General features: G+C 37.1%; 1 protein-coding gene across 1 annotated transcript in view; it reads left to right on the plus strand.

Moving 5' to 3' along the window:
* LOC137284553 (caskin-2-like) overlaps positions 1–22,485 on the plus strand; it is a 220,385-nt gene that overhangs the window by 4,039 nt on the left and 193,861 nt on the right. The window lies entirely within an intron of this gene.

Below are 22,485 nucleotides of genomic sequence, written 5' to 3' on the forward strand. Positions count from 1 at the left end.
ACCATATGTTACAATTCCATCATAATTTGTTGCAAGGAAAACATTTTCGGGACTGTTGAGTCTCTCAGTCATAATTTGTTGTAAGGCAAACAGTGCCAGAGGAGTTTATCATCTGACTTGAGTCTCTCTTCAGCAGAGTTACATTTTATAAGGAAAAGGTTACATTGCAGATAGAGGGAATACATTATTGATGACTTTTCAGAAGAGAAGATAGAGATTATACCAGTGTCCCTCAGTTGTTTTTACGTAAAACCATTTCTTAAAAACTTGAAATGCATGGAAGGCAAATGATGGATTTGATATTTTCTGTATATTTTTGGGGAAAATGATTAAAGGGTTCATTTGAAGTGGGATTTTGAAGTAGATAGAAGCAACTGATAAAAAGAACTGAGAAAGTCTACCAGTGGAATAGGTTTAACATACTGACATACCCATCAAGTGTTTGAAATTGTACTTGCTCTTTGGATAATTTCAACATTCACAAAGCTGGTATTTTAACATCAAAACTGGTTGGGCAAGTGTGCCAATTTTTTTAGCCTGGTGTGAACAGATAAAACATGCATTTATTGCAGTGATGATGAGTCACTTTCATCTTTAACATGTTTAATTTGCTTCAAGTGTTTGGTGGTGAATTTAGTGGTTTTGAAATTGTTCCTTTTAAGTTGTAAATTTTCCCCAAGTGTTTCAAAGTTTTTCTTCAGTTCAATGTGCTGTGAAAACCTTTGTATGTTTCTGTATGATTCTATTTAATATTCTTTCTGCTATGTATTAACCTTAATTATAATCGGTGGCCTATTGCATCTCAGCTAATGCCTTATCCATGTCATAATCAAGCAGTTGGTCCTCTGACCCAGGACTTGAAATGTCAGGCCAGGGATATCAACAGGCAAAGGTAGGACAGTATCCAGAATGTTAATTTGTTTATTTGGAGTTAATCGTGGCAGTCACACACTAAGTAAACATGCCTGTCCTCAGACAGACAATTTGGCAGCTGAACCACTTCCTTCAAAGGAGCTCTCCATGTAAATAGAACATAGGATCTATTTCACATGCTTGTAAATGTAACATCTGATGCAAAATTCTCATACTAGTAGTAGTTTTCTTGTTAATTTGTGGACACTTCTGAACTGAGCCAACAGTACAGATTGTCCACATCTATTTCACATTTTGAACAGGTTTGGTTGTTAATTTACAGTCTATTATGAGTTTACCTTCTTTGACACCAAGAGATTTTGTGCAACTACAGCTTGAAACCAAATCTCAACAGGGTTAACACAGCCTTGAAATGTGGGTCTGTTTTGTACAATTTTGTAAAATGTATGCAGAATTGTGTCACAACTTAGTAATCTTTGCTCATATTCTCAACAAGATAAGAGATACATAATTACGTTACTTTTAAGTTTCGACTTTCCCATTAATGTACAGTACTTCTTTGGGTTGAGTTTCATACAGGTTTCAAACCTACTCTCAGTGTCTGAGGCTTGTTTTACGGAGATCTCTTAGCACTAAGATAGTCCTAAGTGCCATACATTAACTTACAGCTATCTTAGCGCTAAGGGAGTTTAAAAAATGTAGGCCAAGGCTCTTCATTTCCAGTGTCATTATTACTTTGTATATTACATCTTAGATAATAGTACATTACACTCTTTCAGTTTTGTACAAGACCCTCAAGCCCTCAAATTTACATCAGTAAAAGGGGTCCCCTGGTACCCTGGCTTAGAAGGAAGCTAAGTCTAAATATATAGCCACAGACTGAATATGTGTTGTGCCCTGGGTTATCATGTGTGAAAGCAGATGCTCCCCAGACATGCCGTCAACATCCTTGTACCACACTGTTTTTTAGAAACAGGTTTGTGCATGCTGTCTAACCTCTGGCTGTTGTATATTAGCATCTCCACCTGCTTCTACTCACTCTGCCTATCTTCCTGAGAGCAGGACACTAGCTGTAGTCCCAGTGGCATAAATATTCTTAATGCAGATAATATCAGGCTTTGCAAGAAAGCTGAATGTGTGGATCATTCCTACCTGCTTGATAAGCAATGGTGTTGGATTTCAGATATTGGTCTTTGCTTTGAAAACATGAATGAGATATGTTTTGATATAACAGTCACTGTTCTTGTTATTTCATGACCTGTTAAAATATGAATCTGGAACTAGTGACCCAGTGATTGGAAGCATGAGCACCACTCATACAGCCAGGTCATAGAGTTTGTTTCAGCTCTTGGTTCTGTTTGGATTGACTCATATATCAATCAGTCATATACTGAAAAGAAGCATTAAGCATTGATGAATAGATGACAGTTGAAAGGTTAAGGAATTTGGTCAATATTCATGTATATAGTTATAAAATATTTTGATTTAAGTTAATAGTTTACAGAGCTTGGCTTCTTTCAGGAATGTTTACAAATTACACCTGTCCAGAAATCTGTTCGCTTTCTGACTTACGATTCTTTTGTTTGTTTGGGTTTTTTTTGTTTTTTTTTGTTTGTTTGTTTTTCTACCAAAGCCCTGGGACTCCTTAAATACACTGGCATAAATTGACGTTGTTAAAAAACATTTAAGGATTGATCCGAAACAGTGAACAAATAATCATTGATAAGATCAATGAAATAGGAAGATCACTCTCTGAAAGGCCCCTGTTTTGGGTGGAAAGGATTGATTTCAAATACAAGAATAGAAAATGGTTTATAAATACTGCATCTACCTGCAGTCAAGATGATGCTGGTGAAATATGTTGTTTTACACATTCCCAATCAGCATATATTGTTTTAGGTGATGATATATAAATGAATATATGTATAATGTTGTTTGTGAGACTGCATTTGCTTGTTTCATAATATAGGCTGTTATTCCAGTCGAGAATGGCTATGTGCATAATTGCACCTTTGTCTACAGACCTGAAGCCATCAGTCAAGTTAACTTCTTCTTGGTTCAGTAAGACAACTTGAACTTCTGGTAGTCGATCTCCTAAGATGAATATCAACTGAAATTAGTATCGAAAAACTTTGAGGCTGGTACAATCTAAGCTTGTATTACAGACTACAAAAAGTTCTCATCTCATTCGTGTCCTAAGCCACTTGTCTGAAGCCTGCCTCTTGTAAAAATGCTTTCTCCTCAGTAGCTGAACCAATAGTGGCCTGTGTGTCAGGGATTCAGATTGGTTCATTTTCAGTGACATGGACCAATTGTCTTGCCCGATATCCCAAACAGTTCTTCCAGAAATGGTAATAGTATGAAATATGGTCTTATCAAAAGTTTATCAAATTAGGAAACCATCGTAATGCCATTTGTCTCAAGCACAGTCACTCAATATTTATTTTATCATGCTAAAAGAATTACTCCCTAGAGAGATGTTCCCAGCAGATGAATTCAGGCTGGCAGACTCTAATTTTTTTGTGACAGACTAATTCTGAACAGAGGAAGATGGTTCCACATGGCTGGTTGGAAGATTTAGGTGCTTGTATTTCTCTCCAATATATTGAACTTTATGTCATAGAAAGAATACTCTAGTCCAAAATGAGTATTGAGCTTGTTGGATTAACTTAATGGTGTGTACCCCTTGCTGATGCTAATTCACCTATAAATGTCAAATATCGGTCAGTAATGGGAATATTGTGTTTCAAAATGTTATGGGTTTTCTGCGAGCATCTGCTCATTATGAAAATGAATGATATGGTTGGCATTGAATATCTTTCAGACCATGTGTCAGCTGATGAATGGTCTTGATATCAGAGGAATTTACTCACAATTATTACTTGCCTGACAAGAAGGAATTATCCCCTGCATGTTGTGGAATAAGGTTAAGCCTGACCAGAGCCCACTTAGCACTAGCTGTACTGCCCTGTGGCAAGCTTATGATAATGGCTTTTATTAATTGCTCATTAACTGTTTGTTGTTTTACATATTCTGCTTGTTATGATAGGGTTCCATTTTTTTTAAAACATAATTGTTCATGTTTATTCACTGTAAGCGACTGATGTTTTTCATTTCATAAGTTATGTATCTTAGCAAAAACAGCTATCTCTCCATAGAGTCAGTAGATACATTCTCTAAGTACATTCTGTTCCTTAAGTAGATTGAAAATGTTGTAATGTTGTTGTATCTCCCTGTCAAAATGGTACTGCAATCTGAAAAGTGTGGAGTTATAATAATAAATGCATTGGGCTTGGTAAATATGGGTTGACTGCATGACATTAGATCCCAATTGTGTAGATCATTGATCAGGAAGTTAGACACCTGATTCTTTGCTGTCATTGTATAGCTTGGATTCTGCTAGTGTTTTAAAATACAAACAATAATAAAAATAATCTGTTGTTTAGTTTGACAGACAACTGGTTTTCAGTTTCACATGTTGTAGTGTGTGGCATTAAAATATTGAGATATGTGTTGTTTTATGGCAGTAATCATTACAGCCCTTACATGTGCACAAAGCACACCATCTTTATTATGCCCTCCAGTCAATGTCTTTATTTTAATCCCAGTTATTGAAACTGACCATCAGTTGCCTGCAGCACCGGACGATTTGATATTTTAAATCCAACCTACAAATGCCAGTTTAGATATGATAACCCAGTAAATTGTCAGTCCTCCTTAGGTCAGGTTGAAAATTTGTGTATTCGCCTGCAGCAGTCTTCAATGAATTCCTCTAATATTTGTTGTAATAAAATCTGTCTGGCAGCAGCAACCTCGTCAATGTCAGATCACATTTCAATTTGTGGTAGTCACTCATCAGCGTCACCTAGATCAGTGTGCATGTTGTGTCCATGAGGATAAGCTTGCCACACACATTCAACAGAATGTCCGTATCATGTAGGAAGTGTACATGCATGATACTGGAACAGATTGGTTACACATGTTTTTGTAAACTCAGCTTAGTAAAATGGGAGATATTTCAAAGCAGAAGCTGTGTCTCCTCAACCAATAAGAGCTAGCTGGAGGCAGTTTGGTCAAAATGTGTCGAATATCTGTGAGTCATATTGACATTAAACACATCAAAGATAAGATGTATACTTAGCTCTGGGAAGGGCTTAACTTGTCTTATCAAAAGTATATGCCTATTTATCTGATCATCATAAAAATAATATTTAAAGTCGATCTACTTTTTATGTCAAACCCTTCAATGTCAGTTTGAAGATTGTTGATTGCATTTATCAAATGATGTGTTATGTTCATGATATCCTAAGTCACTTCTGATTGGGCGAACCTTGCAGTGTTTTGAAAAGGGGCATGAGATATTTATTTAGGATTTCTAAAACAGCTGTTCTGAAATCTGGAATCAGCCTAATGTGTGGGCTTCAAATGGTTTCCCACACGTGTTTTATGGGGGCTAAAAATATGATGTGTGTGTCTATTTTAAACCCAAATGGACACCCTTTTCAACAAAGATCAGGTGAAAAATGATAATAAGCTGACTCAGTAGGTGCACTTACCGCATTCTGAGTCATTCTACCACACCTTTTGACGTTGTTATCAGATAAGTGAGAAGTTGTTCCATTGACTGAATTATTACACGCTTTCATAAAGAGTCTTGGTGTCATTTCAATTTCCTTATAGTCTATGATTTGTGAATGGTCTATAAATGAAATATATTGACAGCAAGTCAAAGGAAGCTTATTCAATTATCTTCTAGGGTTTGTAAATTATGAATTATCGTAATTGTGCTTAAAGAAAGGTCTTTGTACTAATGGTCATTTGGCCATTGTCATGTCTTGCGTTTTTCTTCTTATTTTGTGTGTTTTTATTTGGAATTTTTTTTCACAATAACTTATTTATATTGATTACTTATTTTGAAACAGCTACAAATGACCTAACCATGACCAATCATGAATCAGATACTTTATCATTTTGAACAGTTTTTCTTGATAGCTTCCCTTAATATTGCTAGAAGTGTCTTAGAACTACTTTCACTCACAGAAGCAGGCATGGTTGAAATAATGAGCAACAGTTAAGCTGTCGACTAATCATGTGACCACCTCATCCACAACCATGTTGGCCCTTGTGGTTGCAATAGTGCTGGGACCCTTTTCTCACAGTCGCTTTGTAGCCTGATAGATCAATGTGAAAGTCACCTCAAGATTCAAACTAAAATACTATATTAATAGATAGTGAGGTACTTCTTGCACAATAAGGTGCAGTTAAATGTATTGAGGTACATTTTCAGAGTTATCTCAGATGACAATCAGTGTTATTATGCTCAGGCAGCATCACTTTGAGACAGGTATGATTGTATACCTGGCTATAGATCATAGCTGCCATGACGATGGCCAGAAACTTGGTATTAGAGGGTATACAAAGTGCCCTACCATTACATGCATGGTTGCACTGGCTAACAGTATACCTATGTATGTTTCTTTGCAGTATGTCCAGTACATTGTTATAGTTCTTAGACGTATAGTTATGATTAATAATGGCAGAGTTTAATATCCTGCCACTTGCACAGAGGAGAGAGAATGTCCATACAAAGCTCTCCCATTAGCAGGCAGTCAACTCCTAGTCATGCGCTGTGTCTGAGAACTGACTGGATCGATCTGTGAAAGAGTCTGTTTTGAGTTGGTGAATGCCCTCAATATTGACATACATGCTCTGTGCTGCCTTGATGTTATGGCTGTGCAGCTTCTGATTTGTGTGCCTCTGTGAGTGGACCAATGACAAAAGTGGCTTGTTTCCCATCACCAAGCAACCTTAAAATCAACATTACTGTTTGATTCCTTTTATGTTTTTTAGCTTGGTAAATTTGGGCTAGGATTCACATTTTTAGAATTATTTTCCACCCACAAGTTTCACTTTTTGATGATTCTTGTCGCTATGACTGTGACTGTGACTGTGACTGTGACTGTGACTGTGACTGTGACTGTTTGTTTTATTTCCAAATTAAGTCCACATTGGCATACATTTTCGTTTACTGCTGTCATGAACTATGGTTCGGAGAAATAACTTTTATGATCAAACTGTATTTGATGAAATTGGGGTATTTCTTGCAAGGCCTAAGAGAAAAATAGCCCACTGATCATACTGAACTATACTCCATGGTGGAAATGACTTGACCTCTCAACTACACCGGCCTGTGTGACCAGAGGGGTTTAATTTACCTGGAAAAAGTGTTAATGAAATGAACATGCTAGATATTTGATGAGAAAATAATGCAGGTGTCTTTCATCTGAATTTCCTGTTTATCTTGCATTCCAGTTTTTGTTTCTATAATTGAAAACAAGAATACATAGCTTGAAAAACTTACATTTTATTACAATATTATGTGTTGATATTTTCAATTTTGACTGTTGGAATGTAAATTTACAGTTACTAGCATTTAAGTTCTAGTACTTAGTTAAGAGGGTCAGGTAACAATTTAGTTCAGTTTTTATTCAAATTTTATTCAAATACTGAGCAAAACACTATTTGTGAGTCCGATCAGTGTCACTGTGATATGTGAAATTGATTTGAAATGAACAGCCACGCCAGTGATGTTGGTGATTATGAATGACCATATTACCTACAGTCTTTATTGCTGGTAGTTATTGATTAGATGAGCTGACAGTTGAATATACTTGTGTACTGCAGTGTTTATTGAACTTGAGAGTAATGTAGTGAAAATGCTTTACTGTTATGGTAGTTGTGTTGATGGATTGGATAGTTATGAAAATGCACCATTTTGAATTCATCTGTGCTCACCAGCTGTTAAAGTTTGAGCTATAGACAGTGTAGGATTAGAGACAAACATTTTTGTATGACGTGATGTTAACAGGTGTTAAGCTGTTAGCTTACATTTGTGTTTGCCTTCAAAAATAAGAATATTGAATGTAATCTTGTAATAATTGTAATTTGTATGGTGGTAAATATGAATGATGAAGGTTTATAACACAATGACTTTTAGATGTTACCAAGTTATTCTGTCTTGCAGAACCTTAATAAAAATATCCAGTAATCTGCAGTATTTAGTGAGTCCTTTGATGGCTGAAAATGAAGAAAGTCTCTTGTCTCCTTGTTCATATTTCATTAAGATAATTATGATTCTCTATAGGATTCTTACAACTAATAAAGATTTATATAAATACAAACTGATAGAATCATCACTTTGTACCTTGTGTGATACTGAAATAGAATCGATCATTGATTTATTATATGAATGCAAACATGTCAAAACTTTGTGGCACAATCTACTAGAATGGATTGAGAATAAAACAGACACCCATTTGAAATTAAACGCAGAAACCATTTTTCTTGGACTCAAAGCGAGAAGAAATAATGTACTAAATTTCATTTTCATATTAACTAAAGAATACATATATTCTAGAAAGGTAGCAAACATTAAACCTTCTACTGGTCTGAAACCAATATTGAATCACAATTACCAACTACATAAATTTGATGCATACTCACACTGCAGATATGATACTTTTGTGACGTTCTGGTCATCTTGCCATAATCAATTTACACAGATAATAGCTTAGTAATTTGTCTTGCTCTATGCACAGATATGCTGACTTGTCAGTGCTGTATCCAGATAAAAAAGAAATGAAGTAACAAAATAAAGAAAGATAATTTAAGATGTTTTCTTCCAGAAACATATCCATTTGAAAGACTTGATGATAGTCTCAAACCAGACAAACCTGTGATTGACATTACCCTAAAGATTTCAACACAGTGACAATAAACCTATTCATTAAGCCTGACTTCTAGATACATTTTAATTGTCTTAAAACAAGCACAGTTTTTAGGGAATTGTTTCTACTTGTGTAAATATATAATGGTCACATGACATGGGATATAGACGACAGTTTCTCTTTAAACAGGGATGAGAGTTTTCTGCAAATTAACGGAATTCTGTGTATTTGATGGCACTGGTGTCATTCATGATATATGTTATATTGTTTCAATTAACATGACTCCAGGGATGCCCATCCCATTTTCCTCAGTTTTCACTCATACCCATTCTCATCCCTGTTTAAATAAACCTGCATATCGTTTCTTTAACTATTTGTTTATCTTTTCACATTCTGAAGTAAACTTCCAATCTGTAGAATTGTTGTCCTTTTTGCTGACAATCACTGCAGCCTTTCTCAATACATCTGCTGATTAGATGATGGGTTTAACAAAATTATAGGTTAATTTGCAAACACCCATTACTAGTCTTTTGCCATTTGCTTCAAGTCTTTGTAAGGTCTCCTGACAGAACAGAATAATTCCCAGCAACATTAATCTGCTTCAAACTTCCATAAAACTTTGATGACATGTTGACAATGGCTGACCGGGCACACTAGCCCCATGGGGTGACTGGTGATGGTTGGGGTGAGATGGCCATGGTCAGCGTCTCACAACCATAGCCTTGAGTCCTTCTACCAGCTACAGGCTTATCCTTATTGTCCCACCTGTCATTATACCTGGTGAAACTTACGTGGGTTGTCAGTTGCTGTCAGGATGCTGTCTGCCTCTGTGATGTGACGAGCAGCTGTCTGACCCTGGCTATGGATTTATCTGAAATCAAGTCTTTGGTCCAGCTTGTTAAGAATAGTTTAAATATTTGTAGAAAGTGAGTTGGGATAGGTGATGTTGAAATTGTTACAATGAACATATATAGCTGTCTGTGACTAATATGTATGGAATCTGCACTATTTTACTGTAAATATTCATGAGTGGGCTTCAAATGAGGCCTCCTAAATACAATAGCCTCTATAAAAAGAGATTGATATGCAGAAACTTTACCTAGCTTGTCTGTATAGTTTCAAAATTCTGAAAAGTTTTTATAAAATTCCTCATAGAATGCTCAGAGTCAGGTGACAATTAACTTAACTGCTTAGTTTATGGCTGATGCTTTTTAAGCTCTGTTTTATTGACTATCATTAGATATTCGTCTTTCTGTTCATTTGTAGCAAACACTACAGTGGTGTCCTTGGTAGTGTAAATATATAAATATAGACAATAAAAATGTTTCTTCACTGGATATCAGTTTCATGAACTGTGACTATAAATGACTAAACAGATTATATTAGAAAAAAACAAGAAAAACGTCAATGTACGTCTTTTTCTTAAACAGTGAGTTGGTTCGAAATTGTATCTCATCATAGCATTCAGTCTTGGTTTGATTTTCAATGTATTTATAAGTAAAGTCAGCCCTGGTAAAACTCTGTTTCTAAAATGTTTCAAGACTGACTGATACAAGTGAGAAGGGATTAGTTCAGTTACAGTCAACTTCTTAGTTACCACCAAATACCTTGATTGTAATTACCGTTCTTTTCACAGAACCTCAGTGTGATTGACATTATTCAATTGAAATGAATGGGAATCACCCTGTCTTGTTATCCACACCTCCTAATGCCCATAATTACCCAAGATGCTATCAACAGTCTCTCCACTTGACCCACGCAAGCCCAGACTGGACATCGACCAAGGCTGGCACTCTTTGTGGACAGTCTTCGGCCAGTGTACGGGCCTCTTCTTCTCCACTAGACCTTGTTACAAGGCATCTCTGGTTGCGGGATCTGCTTGGCTGATCATCACAAATCCCAAAGGTTTTGAAGGGTAGAAAATTACCCACCTTGTCTGTCCATGAAGGGTCATAAGGTCATGTGTGCAAAAAGGTATTATCCGTTTTCATCCCTCTTCTTCTTTTGGAAAAGGAGGAGTATTTGATTCAGACATGGCCCCAGAGCATCAGCTTTTCCTGCAGCTATTGTTGCTTGGTGCGACACAAAAGAAAATCTTATAAAGGGATTCTAAGGTCAGTCGGAGATGTTAGCATGGCCTAGATTAAATTTCTCTAAATACATTGCCAGTGTCCTTGTCCAGTGTGGCATTCCTCTATAATTTTGATATGTTGATGACAGCGTCCATAACACCCAGTTGTCGGGCTAGCTCGATTCGTTAGCCTGGCTTAACCGATGCTGCTTGAATCACTGATGAAAAATTAAGCAGATATCGGTGAAAGGAGTCTGGAGGAAATATCCTGATGGTGATATTGGATTGTTGGCGGTCTCGGTGGTTAATTTGCTTCTCTTCACCACCTCTCCACTGGTGGTTGCCATACTGAAGACACTGAAGTCCACAGAACGGGTTTCTTTTTAGAGGTCAGCAAAAGATTGATCGCTTGCTTAACGCAGTTGGAGGGAGAGAGTTGTTCCGGAGAAATGCTCCGCGGAACTGCTATTGCTTCTGTCAATGGGTGTGGATGATACCTTGAGTGTTGTGACAATCTACCTGTGAAGCCATGACCTACTTTGCTTGCACTGGAACTCTTAGAGAGGGTGAGTACGAGCATGTATGATCCTCCATGTTGTCCTAGCGATATTGTTAATATCCTATGTGTCTGTGCCGGCCTGCCACCACTTACACAGCCTCCATTGGATCCATTGATCCCGGAAGTGTCCGTGTGTGGAAGAATTCCGACATGATGTGATGGTTTCAGACAGATCTGTGCAAATTTTGAATGATGAAACTATGGTCTGATCAATAAGAATATCAAGGGTATGCATAGTAATATTGCTGTGCATTTTATTCCAATTTTAGCTTTGATTTCTCACAGGAATTTCATAATTGATTGAGTCTGTGAAGGCAGCCAGGCTTGTTGTTGCATGCTTCAAGTTAGCACTGTCAAGCTGAAGGTGCACAAAACATGAATGGAAAAGGTTTTATTAGGAGCTGACTCTAGAGCTGTTGGTTCACCTGGTGTTTCTTATCGTCTGCAGCAGGAACCATGATCATAAGTCTTGTTTTACTTTTTTATAAACCAAGGAAAATAGTCATGAATATGAAGCACAGGGATAAGGAAATCAAAATTCATGAGCTACATTGTCATTCAGTATTTCTCATCTTAGAAGACAGAAACCAGTGTTTTATTCCCAGTTGGTTTGTTCTTTAGACATGAATAATAAATCTAACTAAAACATGAAAAATATCTCTCTCTTCCGTGGTAACCAGTGTGAATGTGTTGCTGTCTGTTCAGGAGACATGGAGACGTTCCAGTCTTAGAAAGTATGGATGTTTTAGGCAGTGCAGATATATTTTATAAAATGCATCATTTTAAAGAAAGACTGAAAAATCTGTCCACTGATCTGACAGCAGCTAAAAATTATTGTGTAATTTATATAAATGGCTCATGTACATCATAATACACTACTTACACTAGGATTACAAGCTGAGAAAATGTGATATACATAGATGAAGTTAAACATCACAAACAGTGGATTTCATTAATTTAATAAGAACAGAATGTTTTAGTCAGTTTGTATAGTGTGTGAAGTAAGTGCTTAATAAAATTGTGGAGAAAAAGATTTAATAGGTTTATGTACACTGATTATACACAATACAGATAAGATTGCAGTAATTAACAATTATCGTTATAGGGGGTGATGTTGGTATCTTGTCAACTGCATGCGATACAGGTAAATCACTGTCAGCGATTTGCCTCAAGCAGTTTGGATATATACCTATTTTGCAAACTGCGACTGATTACCACCTTCTTCCTCTCAATAATTGCTTGCACTTAACTGGGCCAATTAGCAATTAACAACCGACAGGTTGATATAGGGACCAATTAAGCATGTTTTGATGTATAGTATACTGTGGTTTTCATATGTGAATGAAATAGGATATGGAAGTACAGCACTACATTATATGTTGTGATAGAGGAACTAGATAATTGGGGGAACTGACACAAGATGTTGCCTTGAGGTTCAGGATGTTAATGAATTATTAAAGAAGGAATATTGTAACTCACTGCTGATTGAATGAAATGCCTCACATATCTGCTTGTTTGGTTCAGACGCTTTAAATGTTACTTTTCTGTTGCAAGATACGTTTGCAGTTAGATCCTGGAAATCTGTATTTGTTTGATTCATTCCCAGTTGTAGTAGAGAAGGTACACTAACTCAGAATACATCGAGTTTTCATTGAAACAAACAATTCCTTTTAAACTGAAAAGGGTGCCCAGTGAGAAGGAAGATACAGAACCTGAGGGAATCTAGACTTGCTTATTATGTTTTTAGCATGGTAGAAAGGGTTGGGAGAAAGGGAAAATAATGCAGTTCATGGACTGTGAGACAGACTTAAGAGAAGGGAATGTCGAGCTGTAAGTTATGGGATGGTCTTTCTTTCCGTTTGTTCATCAAAATATCTGACAATCATAAATGTTCAACTGTTATGATTCTGCACTGTTGTTTGAAGTTTCAATGGTAATGAGAGTTCAGAGATGGTCTTTATTGCTTTCCCTAGTTTAAAAAACTCTATTTCTCTTATTGAAAGATAGATACAGTCTAAGTGTACCTGAAAGTTCATGTATGGTCTTTTGTATATTACTCTAGCTTAAATATACTGAAAGTTATTGAAAATTCTCCTTAGTCGTTAGATTAATGGGCATACCGCACTGAATGTTGAAGAGGTTGAACAAGGTTTCGTACATGATGGGAGTTGTAAATATTTGGAACAAGCACTTAATGATATTCATGTTAATGGCTCATGTTGATGAAGATGAAAGTTTGCTTCCCTCTGACAACCCATGTGTGATGCTGGTGAAGTATTTCCAAAGAAACGACTGCAGGAAGAATGCACTAGAATGTCCATCACTTCTGTAGTCATTACAGATGACAAATCTGTACTCTCATACGCAACTCCTGGAGGTGCAACTTGAGTTCTGTCTGCGTACTTCTATAATTGAGAATGATGAAGTCTTGTGACACAACAACCATGAATTGGAGATAAATCTTGCTGTAAAGAAAAGAATCCCCATGAGTCGGTCTAGTTTGTTTCAACAGAGCATTAATATTTGGTTCTCTAATAGAGATGTGTCAAAATATTTTTGAAATGGCATCTGTAGAAATATGCATTGTTATGTTAAGCTTATTTTTAAGGATTTTTTGTTATTATTGCAGCAAGATGTGTGTTTGGCACAGACTTGATTCACTGTTTTTGTGGTGCTGGACTTACTGTTGATGGTTTAATGATGGTTCGGATTCCTTACTGTACCTAACTAGACTTCTGGTAGAAGTGCATGGTATTCCGGATCACACATAATCATCCTTGGTACAGGAAACATAGACAGTCTAATTTCTTTCTCAGCTCCCTGGGGAGAGTCCAACTCATGCTTCAGTTACAGATCATCCACATTCTGGGCACATCCAGGCCAACAGCTGAGTAGATGGAGACTGAGGGCCTGGAGTGTTGTCCCCAGGGAGGAACGAAGCAATCACTGCTCAACTTGAAAGTTATAAAGTAGAAGTTTTTTTGTGCACTTAATTTTGAAATTAGAAATTTAGGAAGCTGTCTTTGAAAAAGAAACTTCTCCCAAGTGTTTAACAGAGATGAAGGTTAAGCCAATGCTGTAGGTATTTTGCATTTTGAAGAGGGTGGTAATGATGTCTTGTGTCAGTGATGTGAAGTAAAGGATGGGATTAATTTTACCATGACTTGTTAGATTTTGTTTCTCCCATGTCCAGTTTGGTAATATGCTTTCATACAAACATGTGACTTTGGCCAGAAGACTTCCAAATATGTGTCAAAAGTAGATTTTCCTGAATTTTTATCTGTAATTCAACATCTGCTTTTAATCAGCATTTTTGAACATGTCTCAAACGACCCATTTTTGTCTTGGTCAGCCAGCCAAGTAATGTTAGGTGGAACTGCATTGTACAGAGGCTGTCTCTCATTAAAATTAATGTGTGTTATTTCATAAATTATGATTTTCAGAGGTTACAACATGTGATTACAGTGGTAGACCAATGTCACAAGTCAGTCTGACTGGATTTGTTCACAGATAGATCTGAATATGTCTGACCAATTGCTTTTGATCATTTTAGCTGATGATCATATAGTAAGGATGCAAGAGACAGACAGGTTATCTTACTGGTCTGTCATCAAGAAGAGAGTATATTCTCTGACTATGAAATACAATAGTAGCTGTCTAAACCGGAATTCATTAAGAATGAAGAAATAATCCGGTTTAGTCAAAGTGATGGATTGCAGAACTGATGGTAGATGTACAAGCCATGAAGAGGGTTGAGATTTTTATGGTGGTGTTGACAACTTGCCGGATTGGAGAGATGCCGGATTTGACAGCTTCCTAAATAATAGTTTATGCAACAACATTCATACATATTATACAGAGTTGGAATTCATCCCTGATTATCCAGCGTATTAAATCTGTTTTATTTTACTTTCCCTGGGTCTTTAGGCCACCATTTATTTTAATTTGCATGTTTTCTCAGCACACATGAAAAATAGGGCTGATGGATGTTTTAGTGTCCCCTCTAATATAAGGCTGTGGTGATGAATGTGCTCAGTGTATTTATCATAGTACCATTGAGCTATAAGAGATGTGTGAGGTAGTAGGATAGCCTAGTGGTTAAAGTGTTTGCATGCCATACCAAAGACCAGGGTTCGATTCCCCGTATGTTTACAATGTGTGAAGCCCATTTCTGGCGTCCCTCACCCATGACATTGCTAAATAGCCTTGAAAGACTAAACTCACTCAGTCACTCACTATAAGAGATGTGCTAGTGCTCTTTTCCTGGATGAGCAGTGAAGCTGCCTCACCCCTGCCTGTACAGGTTACCTGGTTGCATACCTGCCAGGTGTCCAGACTACTAATTACCATCAAGGTTGTGTTACTGCAGCAAGTGTAATGTACATGCCAGGTCAGCTGAACTTGACCTGTGGAGATGCTGTAAACACTTGGCTTCACTCATTCAGACCACACCAGGATGTTGACCGCTGTCACAGTCGTAATGACACATGATCACAAGCAGCTTCATTATAGGGTTCAAAAGTGCTGCATTTAGCAATCATGTGGTAATGTATCATAGGGGTGAATGGATGCTCCAGTGGAAGATTTGGCATGTTGCATAGTGTAGATAGTAATTTAGCTGTCAGGATAAAAGTGCACCTTGTGCATAATTATGATTAATCACAGTTTTCCAATGTTTTGTTGAACGCATTTTTTTACTTTAGGGCAATAACCAATCTAAAAAAATCATGATGTGTTTTAATTATTTACAAATCAGCTTTTTCCTTGCTTAGAGGGTTATGGAAAAAGGAGTTTGATCATAACACTTTGCCCTTTTGATATGTGCGTCATTTTCTTTTTGTGAAAAGTGTAAGGGGATTGGTTCCTTACTTGAGTCACTTGTCCAAAGACAAAATTCCATAGGTTTTGTTCTGTCTTGCAAGCTCAGCTCTGCATAATCTCTAAATACCCTCTAGAACCTACTGAAAATGATGAGCTAAGTTTTGGCAAGTAGACTCAAAAGATATTGGCACAGACTGTTGCACTGACATTGCAAAATGAGAAAACAGTTCTTTATAGTAACCTCCATTAAGGATTCGCAGCCCGTCGATGCCTTAAAATGTGCATACAGTTGATTTGTCTGGGTCAAACTGGACCTGAAGATTGCCTGGACCAAACTTGACCATTGCTTAAGTGATGAAATAGTTACTTTGGGATTTTACCCATATGAAACAGGCAGTTTGAATAAATGACATTCTGCCATGTCAGCAAAAAATCAATGATACTGTCCAGGTGTATATGTATGTTAAATAATAGCAGTATCAGGTTGTGCTTTATGAGCTTTGAAATCATTGAGGTATCATGACAGTCTTTCTCTTTAACTGTATTCGTGTCCTCGAGAATGTAAATTTTTGTCTGACTATTACGTGGAAGGTGTAATTTTGGAAGCATGGAGTCTTGCCAAGCTATCTAGCAGTTATTCATGTTGCTCTTCTTTTCGGTATGTTTTGAGAATGATTGACTCAAAGCCTCGGCAGTGTCTTTGCAGGTATTGATTCCTTCCAAAATGGATACAAACCATCATTATTGCTTTGCTTTTGTTAAAACTTAATATCATAGACATCAATCAGGGTGTAAGAACTGTAACCTGAGTTTGAAGCAAGATAGTCTATATTTCCTTTCGATTATATGTTGGCGCCATCCAAACTGTGAAAATACCCCATGCTTTAATGGCATGAAATCCAAGATGAGGAGTTTCGGAGAACAATTGCTGCGAACATCATTTCCTGGTTGTGGATGGCTGATTGAAGATCTCCAGATGTCGCTATTATGCAGTTTTGATTGCAGGATGGGAATCTTTATATTAATGTGAAGAAATAGGATTTCTCTTTAGATGTCAATCCTGCCATTTGTATCATTTCTGAAATGATAATGGATTTTGTCTGGCTTTATAATAACAATAGAACAGGTGGAGTTGAGATACCTTCTGTCATAGTTAATGAGGTTATTCACCAGTTTTCTAACATGGACTTGAGCATGAATATTCACATCTCTTCTTTACTGGCTTTCATAGATGGACTGATTTCAGTACCATCTGTCGAATATCCCACCTAAGCCATTTTTATTTGAGTGAGTGAGTGAGTTTAGCTTTATGCCACTTTTAGCAATATTCCATCAATATCATGGTGGGGGAACACCAGATTTTTGGCTCCACACATTTTATCCATGTAGGGAATTTAACCCAAGTTTTCATCGTGACAAGTGCATGCTTTAACCACAGACCTACCCTTCAAACCTTACTTGCTACTTGAGACTCACAGGCATTAGGCACTTTGTTCCAGACAGAAAAAAGATGCCTGAATCATCTGACAGAGCCTTGAGAGTCTCATGCTTTCACTGTGTATGTTACAGCTGACATTGTCACTAATGTAGGTGTACTGCAAGGTGTTTGGCTGCTATGCTATGACTGAACATTTAATTCAGACCTGTGGCATCATTAGCTCTGAGGCAGTAGCTACACAATGGGAACTGTTGGCATTTCAGAGTGAGTGCCATGGCCAATGTAAACATTTGGAGTAGCCATGCAGCTTATCCCTGTAGGCATCTGGCTAGACATGGTAGAGATAACATATGCAGCTCTCCTTGTTGCGTTAGACCAACTTTATGCCACCCAAAGGTTAGCTGAAGATGTGATAGTTTTCTCTATTGTGGAATGTTTGAATGATAAATATTAAGTGATGGAATTGTGTTTTTTGTTGTTCACCAATGATGGTGTAGCATACTGAAAGTGGTATTCAGTATTAATATTTAAGATTGTATGGATTCAGTGTTATTATTCAGTGAGTACATTGTATTAAGTGGGAGGTATGATTTGAGAAATGTATATTCTAACTGATGCTAGTGATAGGATATTTAGCACATGTTTAGTGTTTAATGTTATTGGTATAAGAAGCCTATTACTCTTGAAAGCAAGCAAAAAGGAAATGTCCAGTGTTGGTGTATGTAGAAAACCTCATGGTCAGTTTTAAGATCAAATTGTATTTTAACCCCCTTGTCGTTTTTATGACTGAATTACACACGGACGTCATTGAAAGCAGAAAAAGGAATTACTTGCAGACCAAGGTTTATGTTTTCAGCAAGTTAAGGAAATATACTGCAGAACATATTTTAATTGTTCAAATAATGATACAAGCTTGAAACTGTACAGTAATTAATCCTGTTTGTATGTATATTGAAAAAATTAGCATAATAACAATTCAAGATAGCCACCAACTGTATCATGGTTTGAACAAAAATCAGAGATATGTTGGTGCCAATGGAATCTGCTGTTAAATATTTCCTGTGGTCAACATCAAAATCCTCACACATCTTGATTTCATTAATGTGTGGTATTATACAAAAGGACTCTTCATTCAAGTATTGTTACATAATATGATAATGTAGAAGAGAAGTCATTGTCAGCTCAATAAGATGAAAAGACTGATTAGGATGATGGAAAAACAAGAAGTATTACATTTCTGATGGGAAATATCAACTGATGAGTACCAGCTGCCAAGAGCCCAAATTAGAATCTAAACAGCAAGATGAGCATTTGTACAACATGGTTTCAAAACCATTTCTCATGTGTCACTGGTATACTGTACAAATGGCCATAGACTTTTCACACTTGGCAGTTGATTGCTTTACACTGGATGGGGACTTGTGTAATACAATTCCATTGGGATTAAAGAGTGTATTTATGCAAATTGAGGTAAAGAAGTGCTTTGATCACCTATTAATCAAGCCAAATGGGTCATTGTCCTGCAAAAAAAAATTTTTCTCCGGCAGGAATGAGTAAAGAGACAGTAAGTTATTAGAACAGAGGTTTATCATGCCAATAGCGGTTGGAAATCCCTTTTAATGAACTGCATTTTGAAACTGACATTTATGTTGGCCAATCAGTCAGTTGGAAAAGTATTGGCAGATTTATGACAAAATCATGGTGTAATGGTCATGTTGATGTGATATTTGTTAAGAATCATGTGGTTGATTTTCATATGCTTTGCTTCATGTATTGACCATTTCGGATGTTTAGCAGGACCAAAAAAAGGCCGTCAAATATTTGATTGCTGTTAATTGTCAATCACTTATGTATTTGATTTTTGAGATGCATGGTAATCGCCATTAGTGATATTGATTATAAAGTGCTGCAAGAGATTATCAAGGTTTGAATCTAATGGCTGTAGTCGGAATGAAAATGTGCACTTTGCTAGAGGGAGTGTTTGCGATGAGAATTGACTCTGAAATGAGTGTCACAGCCTCCTCCATGAAAGATAGCTGTCCCATTTACATGGTAACCATTCACATGCAATACCCTCTCCAAGTCCTCATTATCAAACAATTTGTCAGGCAGTTTGTGGAAAATGCTTTTGTAGGAGCTGGATATTGCCTGATACCATTGAGAAATAGAGCCTGGTGCGGTAGGACTTGAGCTTGTGGCTTTGTCCAAATGCCGCCTTAACACCTAGTCTGAATTGTTGTGTCATATGAGGTGCACCATTGTAGAATATTGACCTGTTTTGCATCGATAGTCTAATGCACATTCACACTATTGGAAATAATGATCTGGTTTTGTGAATCAATAATTCAGGCTTATATATCAACATTTTAAACATTTTACTACTTTGGTTTTCACATCAAACTAGCTTTATTTCATATTCCACTTTGAGATTCTCATATTGGAGTGTAACCCAGTATCCACAAAATGATCACCTTCACAGCAGTGGACAGCTTCTCTTGCTCACTAAAGCAGTCAGGGACTTTGAAGTGTCTTGTCAAACAAGTTTCGGCCTGGTACCTTTGCCATATAAAAGTGTATGTCTTCTGCTTAGAGATATGATGGTGTTGAAGGACATTTCCAACTCAAAATATTCTGGCAAAGAGCCTGCATTGTTTCTCATGTCTTTTCTATTCAGGACATCATTTTGGAACAGACACTTCAGTTTTGGGGGTTATTTTTACCCTCCCAAGTGGCACATAGTTCAATGGACATGTTACTGTTCTAACAAAATAAAGTAGTTTCCAATTTGTAGTTAAATATTGGGTTAAAGGAAAGCTATCCTATTGTTGAATGCTAAAGTGTTAACATAATAATCTCTTAAATTTCATTCTTCGAGCTGAAATGTGAACAGTTTAAGAGTAGAGAATGAATAGTGGCTGATTGTTTTATTAACTTATGATCTGGAGTCTGTAAACATGACCTATGATTTCTGAAATCCTTGTTGGTCATTGCCCAACGACTGTAAGATCCCCTGACATGTCTCCTTGCAAGATTATCCGTGTTGTAGCTAGTGAGCCACTGTAGACAGGCAGACAGACCACTGAGCCCGCAGGTGTGTAGTGAAACCCAGCTCCTCCAGATCCCAATATACCTCTGATGAAACAGGTACATAGAGAATGCTCTTTAGTGTCAAACAAGGACAAGGGTTGTAACAGGGCTGGCATCTCTGCCCTTGAGTTTTATAACCATTGTTGAAAAACAAGTTGGACATCTCAGTTTTTCACATTTCATCTGTAAGGTTCTTCAGTTTCTATTCTGATCTCAGGAATGATAGGATTAGGAAAGGTTGAGTGATTTTGTTTTGAACCTAGACATAAATAGTTTTCTCTTACATATGTCAATGTCTAACAGTTAGCTGAGACTGATTGATGATTTATCTGGTGATAATAGTCATTCAGGTTGTTGCACAGTCATTTAATCAGAAAGAGTAACACGAGATAAAAGTAATTGCTTAACTATTCATTTAAAATTGTGTAGTAAAACATAAGCAGTAATGTTTAAGATAAATATAGTGATGATGATATGTCTGAGTTAAAGCCCTACTTCATTTGAGTCAAGTGATATATTCCCTATAATAACCCTGATGCTTATCTGTCTTCTAATCCCTACATTCTTGCTATTGTGATGAGTAATGGCTGTCTCAGCTGACCCCTGTCTGCACCCTACTTCAGTGTGTGGACAACACTGGTGTTTACATACAAACACTTCACCTCTCAAGGCCACGTGTCTAACCAAAACACTCCAAAGTCTGCCTCAGAGATGCACATACTATGAATGTTTTGATTCATGGCAATAGCGTGTAAGTCTTTTTTAGACACTATACAACAAAGAGCCAAAATGGCAAAATGCCTTTACCTGTGCAAGAAATATAACCAAATTCTGAATGGTCGTCGGCATGGGTACTAAAGATGTGTACCCCGGTTACATTTCTGTATGCATAAACATACTTTAGCCAAAATCAGAATGCAGAAACATACCTCAAGAGTATTCCAGACGCTGCCTCATTTATTTGAAATGAGATGAGTGTGAGTGAGTTATTATTTAACGTCACATCGGCAATGTTTCAGCCATATCGTGACGAGTATTTGAAATGAACTGTCATAGTGTTGTATTAGAAACATTTGATTGTGTTATATAAAAACGACCATACACAGTAATGAATGTTTTGCAGTGCACAATACCTCTCCATATCAGTTAAAAGGGAACAGCTACATTCGGTTTTGGGTTGCCGAATATGGACTAATCCACCATATACAGTACGTTTCTGTATTTTGACATTGTGTAGGATATGGTCCTTTGTACAGAAACATACTAGGGGTACTGTAGTACTGCCAACTGTGACCCCTTTAGCCTAAATTCTTGGTAATTGTTCATATGCACATATGCACATATGACCACAAAGAATGTATTATTCTTCCAAGGAGTCATAACTCAGTTCGTAGCTAAGTTACTAGGCCTAAGCACCAACATGGTCATGACAAATAACACCGTAGGTGCCAGCCTGCTTCTGTAGTTATTCAGCAGACTGGCAGTGTCATGTTGTTGTCTGGTGTCATGGGCAGTTTCTGTTGGGTTATGTATTGGTACAGGTCTGTAATCTGAACATCAGTGCTGAAGGCATTTTAGTAACCCCTCATTTGACTGCAGGCGTGACCGGCTGATGCATGCCTACCTGAAATATGAAGAGTTGTGCACATGGCTGTCATATTTGTTTAAGTGCTGATGGACTGTTTGGAGGAGTAATAGCCAACGATGTAAGATGTTTGACAAATCTGGACTGGTTTACAGCCTTGTGCTGTGGTCAGACTTCGACCTGTCAACAGCAGGATATTGGGTTCTGTGTGATGATTTGTCTGGCCATTAGAGCCTTGCCTGCTCCAGTTGCAGCAGCCATGGTTTCTGATGGGCCAAACAGGCTGGCAGGTCAGTTAATTTACACCTTTGGCCATTACTTCGT

Source organism: Haliotis asinina, chromosome 5, assembly GCF_037392515.1.
Source record: "Haliotis asinina isolate JCU_RB_2024 chromosome 5, JCU_Hal_asi_v2, whole genome shotgun sequence".
Classification (NCBI taxonomy): domain Eukaryota; kingdom Metazoa; phylum Mollusca; class Gastropoda; order Lepetellida; family Haliotidae; genus Haliotis; species Haliotis asinina.